A 14,679-nucleotide genomic window follows, 5' to 3' on the forward strand; every position below is an offset into this window, starting at 1 on the left:
GCGGTCTTTAAAAAAGACAGCAGGCACACAGCAGTGCACACTCCAGTGCAGAAAAGCTACTGGGCCTCTAAACTTCCCTGCCCTGTTATCCACTAGGGCCTTATAGGTAGTTTTAATCCCCTTTGCACTATTATCTACTAGGGAATTACATGGGTCTGTCATGCCAATTCGAATTATAACCTTTGACCATGTACCTTTCATTCAGCGCACTGGCCTTGGGCCTGTTTAGCAGAGCCCAGGGCACAGTCAGGGTAGGTTACCATCAGTATCAGTCGGAAACACTGGGGTGAACATGCTAAAAGGGTGAACCTGCTTAAAGGGTGACTTTCTCACACTCTAATATTTATTTGGTGATTTGAGACCCATCACATTGAATGTATTAGCTTGAAATAGCAAGTTGCCCACTCTCATATCACACCAACTCTGCATGAAAGGACTTCCAGGGGTGCATGCTGCCTTCCCGCCTCCTCACCCATCTGATATTGTATCTTTATCTACCAACATGATGAATTAAACTTAATGCACACCGAAGATGGATTAATCTCTCCATACCTCAAGAAATGGCATGGGTATAGAAGGTTCAATAGAGAGCCTCCAGGTGGTACAAATCTGTCTCCGCACCTCTGGTACTCCGTCAAAGGAGACAGCAGGAGTAAAGAAAAATACTGAACATGCTGCTGCAGACACAACTACACCTGTAGAAAAGTCATGAGCAGCCTCTGTGATACTTCAAAGATGTAACTGTTTTCAGTGGCTTCTTCAGAAAGAGTCAAAAGCCCCCCACTCCCATGGATAATACATGCACTACAAACGTGCACTATCACCATATAAATCTGTCATGAGTAAAGTGAGTTCTTTTCATGTATGGCCATTTCACTAAATTATGTGGGAGACCTCGTTCTTTCTTGGTCTGGGTTGGACAATATTTCCTCATTGCTGTGCTCAATGGCACTAAACACAGATTGAACAGAAAACGCATCAGGAGGGTTTCTGTTAACCACAATAATTTTGCAATGAGGATGGGATATGAACCCGAGCACACACAGAATGGACATTTGGGGGCTTATCACCACTCTGACTGATCATAAGCATTTGTTGAAGGTGCTGAGGCCGGGTGGTGGAGGCAATGGGTCAGCCAGGCGCACAAGTCTGGCTGCCAGGTTGCAGTTTTTGAACTATACCTTCGACTAAGTATCTGGCTTGAAAAATCGAGTCGCTGATTGCTTATCCGTATACCCGATGCTAGTGAGAGGGGTGATAACTCAGAGAATGAAGAAGTAGAGGCAAGTGTGGGTGATGTTATGGAAGAATTAGTGGGTGCAGTGTCAAAAGAAGATTGGGATGGGTCACATCAGAGAATAACCTGCCTGGTGGTAGATTTATTAAAGAAAATGCCCAGGCGTGAGAACTGTATGTCAAAGTTTGAAAGACCTTTCTTTAAAATTGTGGATGATCTAACATTATGTAATTAATATCTTGCTGTTATTACCGGGCGAAATGTTTGTCCCTCCAAAAGGAATAAGAAGCCAGCTCATTGGCTTGGCCCCTGTGGGCTACTTGGAGGAAACACTGAATCAAAAGCAGCTCAGAGAAAAGTTTTGAAGGCCTCGTCAAGATGAGTAAGTGTGAAAATGAGTGTCAGACTGTGAGGTTTGCATTAAAGAGGAGAAAAGATTGAAAGCAGTGGGGCTCCGCTCCACACTGATGGTCCCAGCACTCTCTGGGGAAAATATTGCTTAAAATGTAAAGGCCTATTTAATATTCTACCTGATCACTTCAGATTTGCCACAGTTGTTGCAGACATACATTCAAAGTGAGTTGAAGTATCACTTATGAGGAGCATCCCTGCCACCTTTACAATTAAGCTTCTAAAATAAATGTATTTTCAGTAGAGAAGAATTTTCTTCTTGTCTGGTAACAATGGCACCCAATTAACATAGGAGGAAATGAGAAGTTAGTTCCTTAGACGCATGTGGCATACAGTATTTTCAAACTTCTTTTGTGCAAACCCCAGTCCAATGGTCTGGCAAAGAGAGTGAACCGATAAGCCAAAGGCACAATGTAAATGGCTGTAAAACTTAGACTAGAATATTAAGGTGATATATGTGACGTGGGCTGGGAGCACTGAACCATCATTAATGATAGCATTTACAAAACCCTGTTCAAATTGATATGAGACAGAAATGCTAGTTTTAAAATTGTTCTCTGTTGGTTAATAGGTTTGCAGTGATAAAACATGATGTGGCAGCTGGCAATCTAGATCAACACAAATGGCTATCCAAAGATGACTTGATGAAGGTCAAACAGCTGAACTTTGTTTTGTTCCAAAGGCCTTTTACACCCAGATGTGTCTGCAAATAGAGTTGGATTGGAAAACGGACAGAAATGTAAAAAGAGGTGTGTAGCACAATATAAGAAAGGAGGTTTGTGCCCGAGCGGTGAACCCGGTGATGGTGGTTGTAATATTGTGTTATTGATGTCAGAGAAGAAAATGCATGAAGCCATGTAGTGCTCCCATAGTATGTGCTAGAAGAAGGGGCAATGGTTGTTGTGTTTCTTCAGGTTTAGGAGGTGATATTTAACAGCAAACGAGAGTAACCAACAAGGCCAGACTGGTTGGGCAAGAGTAGGGCATCTTCCCTGTTGGTTAGAAGTTGATGTGTGCAGTTGAAAGCGAGGTAGGTATGCTTCCTTTCACCTTGTTTTGTTTTTTATGGTTCCTTAGTTCTAGGGAACTTTTGCCCATGTATTATTTTCCTTTGTTTGTTTGTTTCCTTTGTTTGTTGTTCCTTTGTTAGTTGATATGGGGCTAAGATGTTTTGTGACTTTAAGTATCAATTGAATGTTCACAGTGGAATTATTCTGTGTCACTCTGTGATGACCCTCGGGTCAGTTGACTGTAGCTGCCTGGCCTCAGATGATCTCTATAGGGTTGTTAGTGCAACAAACATATCTGAATGGATCATGCCTGAGGAAGGTTTCAGAAGGCACAGTCAGCAAGGCCTTCTGAGAGCTATTTATCATAGTTTTTCTTCACGTCTCCTCGACACAGGTCCTCTTTTGATAAGGAGGAGCCTCCTTTGGCCAACATGTCACCTCTTCATCCTTTCTTGCACTCCCGCTGGGTTTGGTTGACCATTCTTCATGGAGGACAGAAGAGAGGCTCTTGCTCTGCTGACCTGTTTTGGCTGCTTGTGGCACGGACTGTGGCACCTCTGCTCAGAGGGGTATTTCACCACGCTGCAATCTCACGTCCACTCCATATTTTTTAATACGTATAAATATTAAAAGTGATGTAAAAAATTATTTCAAAGTAATTCAATTATATTCTAGTAAAAAATAATGTTACATTTTAACTAAAAAAGTTATTCAAACATGTTAAAATAAAAGCTGTTTTATTTGTGCATATACATTTATTTATATTTTTACATAGTTTAAATAATTTAATTTCAACATTGTTTCCTGTGGGTTTTTGTTAAGTCACTACTTCCATTATTTTCTATGTGAGGGTGTTGCAGCAGCAGAGATTGGTCATGTGTGGTGCTGGATTTACTCCAGCTCTGAGATGAAGTATATTTACTACTGTTTTGGGTCCTTTTTGGCTGTAGTAACTTTAGAAGTGCAGGGAGTGAATAGCAATAGATTTAGGGCCTAATTTAGAACTCAGCAAGCGGGTTACTCTGGCACAATGGTGACAGATATCCGGTCCGTCGAAATCTAAATCCCATAGAATATAATGGGATTTAGATTTCAGTGGACGGGATATTCGCCACCGCTATGACGGAGTAATCTATCCGCCGAGTTCTAAATCAGGCCCTTAATCTTTTGTGGATGGGTGCATGTCCCTCCTTAAACCCCTCCCAGAACCTCCCTTAACTCCTCTTCACTCTTCCCTAAATCCCACATATTTCGTCGTAAGTAGACCCCATTTATCAAACACTCCTCCTGGTCTCTCCCACATTTAATGCAAAGGAATAAACTTACACGTGTGAGGATCTTCCCCTATGGAAAAGATGGAAAAGGTGGAGATTTACACTTGTAGGTTTGTGTAAAGCATTTTGTAGTACTTGAGTAGTACTATTGTAGTACCACTAAACGTACTACAGCATGCAGTTTGTGAAAGGGTGCCAAAGTTTTTAATTTACGCTTACGTATGTGCGTAGATCACAACTTTTTGCTTATTTGCGCACTCATGACAAAGTGTGCATTTGGCAAGGCACATACACGTATAAGCGGGGTTTACACACAAAGGTACCTGATGTTTTCTTCACTATATGTGTGAATATTGCAGGCATTTCATATTGGTTATTATCCTAGTTGAGGAATCTTTTTACTATGACTGTATCCCCTTCCTATTTACAACCTCAAAACCATGCACACGTGTGCACTTTCCTTTACTTTTACTGCTACTTTAAACTAAACTGGGCTCTCATATGTGGGACGCTAGATTTTTGCAATTAACCTCAAACGATATTAATTTGTCAATGTTGTCCATATGTAACTTCTATTTCCCTAAACACTCTGCTAGAGCCCTCTCACTTCTGCAAAGCCAAATGGATTTTACAAGTGCAGAATGTATGCAGATGTAAAACACAGCGCCCAGAGGCACACACACCTCTGGTATAGGGCCACCGTGCACATAATGTATGCATTTATATATTGGTCTGATTCATGCCTGGGAAACACTTTGCGAAAGGAGCTTTTTAAGTATATAATATTTCCCTACCTTTATGAAAGACATAAGGCTGCGAGCAATGCTCGGGGGTCAAGGGTCTGAGCTTGAGCCTCGATGACGTCAGGTCAAGGGCCCTCGGATGTATGAAAATGGACCTGTCGTCTTGCAGTCCAGGTCCCACCCTAAGCTGGAAGGGCACCGTCTCCCACCTCAGGTCAATCTTTCCCTCAAAGGACTGACCTACAACCAAAGTCTGAAAAGACAGAAATACTGATTGACGAAGCCATGCAGAACAGCAAACATGAGGGATGTGCTATCGAATTTGAAGGTATATGTCTGATTAAGTATAGATATAAACACGAATAAATAATTTTTTTAAAAACTACCTGATATTAAAAGCTTGGCTTGCAAAAGTAACTTTGCAAACATCTGGCTCAGTGATGAAGTCGTGCCCTTCTTGTTAATGCCCTACAGAGAGCCCGTCCTGACCCTGACCTTCGGCGCTGGTGGGCAGGGGCGCATCTGCTTCTGCAGGGCACCGACCCAAAACAAAGCCACTGTAATTACTTGTGACAGACGAGAGGCGGCGAGTCGCTTTGGCTGAAAGGCACATGCAGGCAAACATGTCCTTTGGACATGTGCACTGACAGCCACTGAAAATAAGCCGCGCGAGTATCCGGAGTAGCCTCGCGCACCGTGTGCCCCACTCACAAACGCGCGAGAGCGGGAGGACAGGTGGCCGGGGTTATTTCGAAGATTATTTGCAGTACTTAATATTCATAGCTTTACTACGTGAGGTGTATTCTTTGTTAAGCTCTGACACATCAGGAGAATTTATTTACCATCTCGCAATAGTTATCGATCTTCAGAAATGTGCATATTTCATTCCTCACTGAAAAAGAATCCAGGAATCTTTTAGCCTTTCTCCAGATTAGGACTGCTTTGGCACTTTAGACAATGAAATGCAGTTTTCCTAAAGGCAAAAGTACTGCAGGGCCAGCAATGTCTAAGGCTGATAGCTGCATCTGGTCATCCACTCACACACACCCTGCATGTAGCGCCTTGAGACAAGGTAGAAATGTTGCCTGCACCCCCGCCAGGGCCAACTTTTGTTCTACAGGCCGAGGGAGCACCACTCGTCTGTAACTTGGGTGAGTGAGCTGACTGTCTTGCTTACGGAAACTGAAAAGCTTGCAATTAGAGTACCCCTCAAATTTTCCAATGGTGGCCATCTTGGAATGGTATTAATTCACGTACTTCTAAAGAAAAGCAAATTCAAACAAAAAAAGATCACCCATTGAGTTAAAATGTTTTCAGCGGTAAACCTTGTCTTTCAAACTGACCATGCATCACCCTATGAGTCAGTAACCCCACCATGAAGAATCCATTACAAGGTAAAGGTTATAGCACGTATTCCCAGAGACCAGGTCATTACAGCACAATTCACGAACATGTTCATCAGCATGATAAAGAATAACACTATTTATTTTCAAATATTTAGGGGGTCATTACAACATTGGCGGTAAAAGGCGCTTACCGCCGTGCAGAAGACCGCCAATACACCGCCGCTGCGGCGGTATTCCGCCACAGCTATTATGACACACATCCCGGAATCTGCCGAAATTCAGACACCCACACAACACCGCCACACCAAAGGTCAGTGATAAACTGGCGGAAACAAATCCTCCACCTCCACGGCAACAGAAACACGCCCATGCAATTACGACCCACGAATCCACGCAGCGGTATTTCAACCACGGTATTCCATTGGCGGTACACACCGCCGCGCTCAAAATACACACACATCTCCAAAACACAGCCACATTGGACAATTACAAATACACACACCTGATACACATACACACACCACTCCCACACACCCAACACAATATAAAACACACACCCACATCACCCACAAACCCCTACGACCCAAAAATCACAAACGAAGGCCAGAGAGAGAGCACAGAATAGACAACCCCATCACACAGAGGCACACAACACCATCACCCACACAACATCCACGCACAAAACACCACACACCACTACACTCACCACACATCACCACATACACCACCCCACACATCACACACACCACCCCATGTCACGCCAAAGACACCCCCGCTTCTCCGAGGAGGAGCTCAGGGTCATGGTGGAGGAAATCGTCCGGGTAGAGCCACAGCTATTTGGCTCACAGGTACAGCACACATCAATAGCCAGGAAGATGGAGTTATGGCGCAGAATAGTGGACAGGGTGAACGCCGTGGGACAGCACCCAAGAAATAGGGAGGACATCAGGAAGAGGTGGAACGACCTACGGGGGAAGGTGCGTTCAACGGTCTCCAGGCACAACATCGCGGTACAGCGGACTGGCGGCGGACCCCCACCTCCTTCCCCACAACTAACAACATGGGAGGAGCAAGTCTTGACCATCATGCATCCAGAGGGCCTCGGAGGAGTCGGTGGAGGATGGGACACTGGTAAGTCAAATCTTAACTATCATATCCCCCACCCTACCTGCATGATATCACACACCCCCACCCTCATCCCCTCCCCTATCACTCCAAATCCTCACTCATCTACCTATAACACAAACCACCCATCCCAACACCAAGCCCTGCATGACACAACTAAGCATGGACACCCCTCACTAAAGCATGCCCACTGCACATACCCAGAACACACCTTCAACCATCATCACACAAACCCACACACAGGAATGCTTGCACTGGGGTACACAAACACCCACCCATTGCACACCATTACACACACACATGCAATAATCATGCTCTTATGCCCCTGCAGGAACCCGAAGGACTGTCACCACACCAGAGGGTCCAGACAACACCACTCCACCCCCAGAAGAGGCCCACAGTGACGAGAGCAGCTCTGCCCTACTGGATCCTGATGACCAGCCCGGACCATCGTGGGCCTTGGGACAGTCGGTTCCCCTTGCACAGGCACAGCCCAACACCGAACTGCCACCCTGTGGGAACACCAGCACAGCACCCAACCAGCGGGCCCAAACCTCCCTACCCAGGACAGGTCAATCAGCGGTGTGTCCACCACTACAGGGAACCCAGGATAACCCGCCACCCCAACAACAACAGGGACCTGGGGGCAGTGGTAGTGGGCACACGGTCCAGGGGACGGAGGCACTGGAACACAGGGGAACTGGGAGGGCTGCTGTGCGACAGGGGGCGGACAGGCCAAGGGAACCCACTCTCCACAAGGCTCTATCCTCCATCATGGGAGCATACCACCACTCCCAGGAGACGATGGCCACGGTCCTGGACAAGTTGCAGGAGACCCTGCGCCTGCAGGACGAACTGTATTTGGGGTTCAGGGAGGAGCTCAGGACCATCAGCTCCTCCCTGGGCACCATCGTAGAGGTGCTGAAGGACATACAGCAGATCTTGAGGGACACCGTGGCACTCCAAGGGACCCTTGACACTAGCATGGACGATGAACTGCCCACCACCTCCGCCGGCGCTAGTGGACAGGACGCCCCGCCACAGGACCAACACACCAGCACCCCACCCCCTGCAGACAGACAACCACCACGCAAGCGGTCCCTGAGATCCAGGAACAGGACAGAGCAAGATGGCAAGACCCCCGCCAGGAAATGAGACCACCCTGATTGTCGCCCCACTTTGTTACCCTGTCCATACTTAAACTGCACCAGCTCCACTTCCTATGCCCAGATGGGCAGTGCACCTGTGACACTAATAGACTGGACTCTGCCATGGACATTCCTCCGCCATCACCCATCCTCATTTTACAAACCCCTCACATTTCAGAACACTTCAATAAACACCCTTGAAACACAAAACAATCTGGAGTCAGTCTGTGATTTACTAAATATGTATTATCAATGACAGTGTCATAATGGGTTTACCATTGTAAGGCTAACATAACTATGTCACACATCACAAGCACTTGAAGGATGCAAGCAGTTGACACGTAGGTAACCACACCTGTGAAACTGTAATGGAAGGGTACAACTCAGTTTCCAAATAGTGAATGAAATCGAGAAACAGGATAGAGGTAGACGTGTGAAAGTTAATGTAATGGTAAAAATGAAAATGTTCTCACCTGTGTCTCACTGGAAATATTGCTGTATGACTGACTCCCTGTTGTCGTTGTCTTCTTCCTCAGCATCATCCTCATCACTGTCCACAGGCTCCACAGACTCCACAGCTGCTACAACACCGTCATCTGGACCATCCTCCTGCAGAAAAGGCACCTGGCGTCGCAATGCCAAATTATGGAGCATGGAGCAGGCGATGATGATGTCGCACACCTTTTTCGGTGAGTAGAATAGGGAACCACCTGTCATATGGAGACACTTGAACCTGGCCTTCAGGAGGCCGAAGGTGCGTTCGATCACCCTCCTAGTCCGCCCATGGGACTCATTGTACCGCTCCTCTGCCCTGGTATTCCTCACTGGGGTCAATAGCCAGGACAGGTTGGGGTAACCAGAGTCCCCCAATAGCCATACATGGTGCCTGTGGAGTTGACCCATCATATCAGGGATGCTGCTATTCTGCAGGATGTAGGCGTCATGCACTGAGCCAGGGAACATAGCATTTACCTGCGAGATGTACTGGTCTGCCAAACAGACCATCTGGACATTCATGGAATGATAACTCTTCCTGTTCCTGTACACCTGTTCACTCCTGTGGGGGGGGACCAGAGCTACATGGGTCCCATCAATGGCACCGATGACTTTGGGGATATGTCCAAGGGCATAGAAGTCACCTTTCACTGTAGGCAAATCCTCCACCTGAGGGAAAATGATGTATCTCCTTACGTGTTTCAGCAGGGCAGACAACACTCTGGACAACACGTTGGAAAACATAGGCTGGGACATCCCTGATGCCATGGCCACTGTTGTCTGAACAGACCCACTTGCAAGGAAATGGAGCACTGACAGCACCTGCACGTCAGGGGGGATTCCAGTCGGATGGCGGATTGGTGACATCAGGTCTGGCTCCAACTGGGTACATAGTTCCTGGATTGTGGCACTGTCAAACCGGTAGGTGACGATGACATGTCTCTCTTCCATTGTTAACAGGTCCACCAGCGGTCGGTACACCGGAGGATTCCGCCATCTTCTCATATGTCCCAGCTGACGGTGCCTACGAAGGACAACAGCGACGAACCAGTCATTATTCCTCCAGGTATGTACCCACAGTTACACACAAGACTACACCACTCACAAAACCCTTCCTGTATGTGTGTTGAGTGTAGGCCTAGCTATGTGTGACACAGTAGTAAATGAAGCCATGTGGGCCCCTGAAATGGCGGCTGCCTGACCTCTAAACTGGGACAATTGGATTGTGGCGTAACAGCGCTGGCGTTGCACACCGTCGCGGTAGGCGGTCGTAGATCGCGGCGCAATGCTGCATTGGTTAACATTGGACCCTATGGGTCCCAGGAGCCAATGAACAGGTGCGCCGGCGGTGATGATGCGCCCCGCCGCGGACGTCACTGCCGCGGACGTCACCGCCATTTTCTATCTGTTCAATCACTAGATACCTGACCTTCGACAGGAGAGGACCTACACTGCAAGTGCTGCTGTGACCTCGGTCTGGAAGCGACGATGGCTGCTGCGTCTGGGGAAAGGGCCCCTGCCTTCACTGCACAGGAGTTGGAGAAACTGGTAGACGGGGTCCTCCCCCAGTACACGCTACTCTATGGTCCTCCAGACCAACAGGTTAGTACACAGGGAGCACGTTGTATGGGCTAGGCCTGGGTGGAGAGGGCTGGTTGGAAGAGGGAAGGGGGCAGAGTTCAGGGAACATTAATGCATGTGCCAAATGGCAAGAGTAGGGAGGGGGACACTTACATCTACGGTGCAGTTGGTAATAGCTTCTCTTCTTCCCTTGTGCATGTCATGTAGGTCAGCGCCCACCAGAAGAGGGACATTTGGCGTGCCATCGCCAAGGAGGTCCGGACCCTGGGGGCCCACCAGAGACAGGGCACCCACTGCCGTAAGAGATGGGAGGACATTCGCCGCTGCAGCAAAAAGACGGTGGAGGCTCAGCTGGGGATGGCCTCCCAACGTGGGAGGGGTGCCCGTCGCACCATGACTCCCCTGATGTTCCGGATCCTGGCGGTGGCCTACCCGGAGTTGGATGGGCGCTTGAGGGCATCACAGCAGACACAAGGGGGTGAGTACAACCTCATTCTGCTGACTTTGCGCGTAGTGGAGGGGTCTGGGTGGGGGAGGCGGGCTGTGGGTGTCCCTAGGCCAGGGCGAGTTAGGTAGGCAAGGCCCCTCCATAATGTAGGCCATGTGGCACTCTACCCCACCTCAGCAGAGTGCCAAGTCGAGGTACAGTTGTCCCTGTGGCATACATGTGCGCAGATGTCCACCATTGCCATGTAGGCCATATCCCAGAAATTGCATGTGCAGAGGGCAGGAGCACAGCGTAATGCAGGGGGCTGCTGCATCTGTCTTGTCCGCCAACGGTAGCGGTAATCCATACACTAAAACTTTCTTTCTTCGGTCTCCCCCCCTTTTTCTGCTCTCCCTGTCCTTTTGTACATCAGCATCAACAGGCGGAGGTACAGTGGCACCAGAGCACGAGGGAGCTGCATCCCACATGGCCATTGAGGGCCACACCACAGACTCTGAATGCACCAGTGGGACGGAGGGCGAGGGGAGCTTCACGTCGGCCACCGGATCACCAAGCAGCGACACGGACTCGTCCGCCGATGGGGGCTCCCTTGTGGTGGCGGCACCATCTGTGCCCCACACCTCTATAGGTACAGCCGCCACCACCCCTACCATCCCCGCCCTCCCAGCAGCCCCTCAGCGTTCGCCCCGTGCCCGCTCACCCAGGAGGGTGGGCATTACCTTCGCCCCAGGCACCTCAGGCTCTGCCCCAGTCACCCCTGCTGCCCTCAGTGAGGAGGCCATTGACCTACTCAGGTCACTCACTGTTGGGCAGTCTACCATTGTGAATGCCATCCAGGGTGTAGAACGAGAGTTGCAACACGGTAATGCATTCCTGGAGGGCATTCATTCTGGTCAGGCTGTCCTTCAGCGAACCCTGCAATCTCTGGCCTCAGCACTGATGGCAGCCATTGTCCCTGTCTCTAGCCTCCCCCCTCCAACTTCCTCCACCCAGACCCAATCTCCTGTACCCCAGCCCATCCCAAGCACACCTACAGACCAGCATGAACACAAGTCAACACACCCAAGTAGCTCAAGCAAACATAGGCACCACACACACCACAGGCACTCACGCAAGCCTCACCCATGTACAGACATAGCAACATCCACTGCCTCCACTGTGTCCCCCTACACACACACCTGCATGCACCACATCTACAGGCACCATGAATCGCACAAGGACACCCAGCACCACAAGCCGCTCACCTGCACTCACCGCCTCCTCTGCCATTTACACATCCCCTGTGTCCTCTCCCACTGTGTCTGTGACACCCCCTCCCAAAGTACACAAACGCCGGCAATCACTCACCCAACATCCATCCACCTCACGACAGCCTCCAGTACCTGCACCCAAAACACCTAAAGTGATACCTCCGACAACCACCTCCTCTTCCTCCACTCCCAGACCCCCTCCAACTACCCATCCCAGTGTTCGTCACGAACTGTCCCTCTGTAAAGTTGACCTTTTTGCCCCCACCCCACCCCCTCCAATTCATCAGTCCCATCGTAGCGCCTCAGCCAAAAAGCCTCCAATACCAGTGGTGCCTGTTCAAGGTTTGTGGAGTGCACCGGCCACCAGGGCAGGCAGTAGGACCCGGAGCCAAGGCACTGGCAGCCCACCCCCTGTAAAGGCTCTAAAATTGGAGAGTGGACAACGGGACCGTGTTAAGACTCCTGGTGGGAAAACAACTGACATGGGTTCCAAGGGGATTGGAGAGTCAGCTGTGACTCCACCAAAGGTGGGGAAGGGCCAGAGGAAGTCTGCCCAGCCTGTTGTGAGTGTCACGGCGGAGAAGTGCGCCATCATTTCTGGCGGTCAACACACAACCGCCAGCACCGTCGTCACTGGTCAGGAGACCACCGCCAGAGTCACAGCCCAGGAGGGCCCAAGTATCGTCACTGGTCCAGAGACCACCGCCAGTCACAGCCCAGGAGGGCTCAAGTATCGTCACTGGTCCAGAGACCACCGCCGGAGTCACAGCCCAGGAGGGCCCAAGTATCGTCACTGGTCAGGAGACCACCGCCAGAGTCACAGCCCAGGAGGGCCCAAGTATCATCACTGGTCCAGAGACCACCGCCAGAGTCACAGGCCAGGAGGGCCCAAGTATCGTCACTGGTCAGGAGACCACCGCCGGAGTCACAGCCCAGGAGGGCCCAAGTATCGTCACTGGTCCAGAGACCACCGCCAGAGACACAGCCCAGGAGGGCACAAGTATCGTCACTGGTCAGGAGACCACCGCCGGAGTCAGTGCCCTGGAGGACCCCGACTGCCACAGCCCCGCTGGGCAATGATGGAACGTCATGCCACACACCAATGCCCAGTGTAGAGAACGTCATGCCACACACCAATGTCTGTAGCAGAACCGCCATGGTAAAGCACCGCTGAACAGGTCAAAGACCGCCATAGCAAAGCACCGCTGAACAGGGCAAAGACCGCCATGTCAAAGCACCGCTGAACAGGGCAAAGACCGTCATGGCAAAGCACCGCTGAACAGGGCAAAGACCGCCATGGCAAAGCACCGTTGAACAGGGCAAAGACCGCCATTGCAAAGCACCGCTGAACAGGGCAAAGATCGCCATTGCAAAGCACCGCTGAACAGGGCAAAGACCGCCATGTCAAAGCACCGCTGAACAGGGCAAAGACCGCCATGTCAAAGCACCGCTGAACAGGTCAAAGACCGCCATGGCAAAGCATCGCTGAACAGGGCAAAGACCGCCATGGCAAAGCACCGCTGAACAGGGCAAAGACCGCCATGGCAAAGCACCGTTGAACAGGGCAAAGACCGCCATGGCAAAGCACAGCTGAACAGGGCAAAGACCGCCATGGCAAAGCACCGCTGAACAGGGCAAAGACCGCCATGGCAAAGCACTGTTGAACAGGGCAAAGACCGCCATGTCAAAGCACCGCTGAACAGGGCAAACACCGGGTAGGAATGAATGGGCCGCCACATCAGGCATCCTTATCCCATGTGCAGCTGGGACAGTGACAGCACAGGAACTTTCACGGGGAGACTCATCCAGTCTGGGCACCAGTCCCCCCCAGTACCACTAGAGACCTGCATCTACTTGAGTGACTGTGGCTTTGCACTCCCCAGGATGGCACAGTGGGCACCTCACTCACTGTAGAGACTTGAGAGACTGTGGCTTTGCACTCCCCAGGATGGCACAGTGGGCACCCCACCCACTGTAGAGACTTGAGAGACTGTGGCTTTGCACTCCCCAGGATACATCAATGGGCATGGAGCCCCGTCGTAGATCTGGCTTTGCAGTCATCCGGCTGAGGTGCCCCCCCTTCCCTTCCCCCTGAGGTGCCTGTAGTATTTCTATCTGATGCCCCGGCAGTGTTCTCTCCGATTGTGGTCAGGTATCCTTTGTGGGCCTCGTCCATGCATTTTTGGACTGTTGGTGCATGGACATTGTTGTGTACATATCTGCACTACTTCTCGTATTGTATATAATTATGACTGATTTTCAAATATATATCTGTATATTTTTGTATGACATGTATATTGCCACATTACAATGTTTGACCGAATTTCGCATTGTCTTTTCATTCTTTCGGGGGATTGTGGGTTGTTACTGTGATTTTTGTGAATGCATTGGTGTGTATGTTTTAATATGCGAGGGTGGGGGTGGGGGTGTTTGGTGGGTGTCCCCCTAACTTTTGCCTCCCCCTCCCCTGTGTCGTAGGTGCAGTACTCACCGTTGTCTTCGGCGCCTACGTAGCTGTTGGTCGTAGAGGAGCAGAAACACAAGGGCAGGTAGTATTTGTAGTTCCGGCTCCATGGAGTCCTCGTTCCTCGTGGGATGTGTTCAGGTGAGC

At 50.0% G+C, this 14,679-nt stretch overlaps 1 long non-coding RNA gene across 1 annotated transcript in view; it reads left to right on the forward strand.

The window, feature by feature from the left end:
* LOC138297441 (uncharacterized) overlaps positions 1-14,679 on the forward strand; it is a 30,291-nt gene that overhangs the window by 5,433 nt on the left and 10,179 nt on the right. The window contains exon 2 of the long non-coding RNA XR_011204105.1: positions 2,220-2,397. This is a non-coding gene — a long non-coding RNA (uncharacterized lncRNA). The remainder of the gene's footprint in view (positions 1-2,219; positions 2,398-14,679) is intronic.

The sequence above is a fragment of the Pleurodeles waltl genome, chromosome 5 (assembly GCF_031143425.1).
Source record: "Pleurodeles waltl isolate 20211129_DDA chromosome 5, aPleWal1.hap1.20221129, whole genome shotgun sequence".
Lineage (NCBI taxonomy): Eukaryota > Metazoa > Chordata > Amphibia > Caudata > Salamandridae > Pleurodeles > Pleurodeles waltl.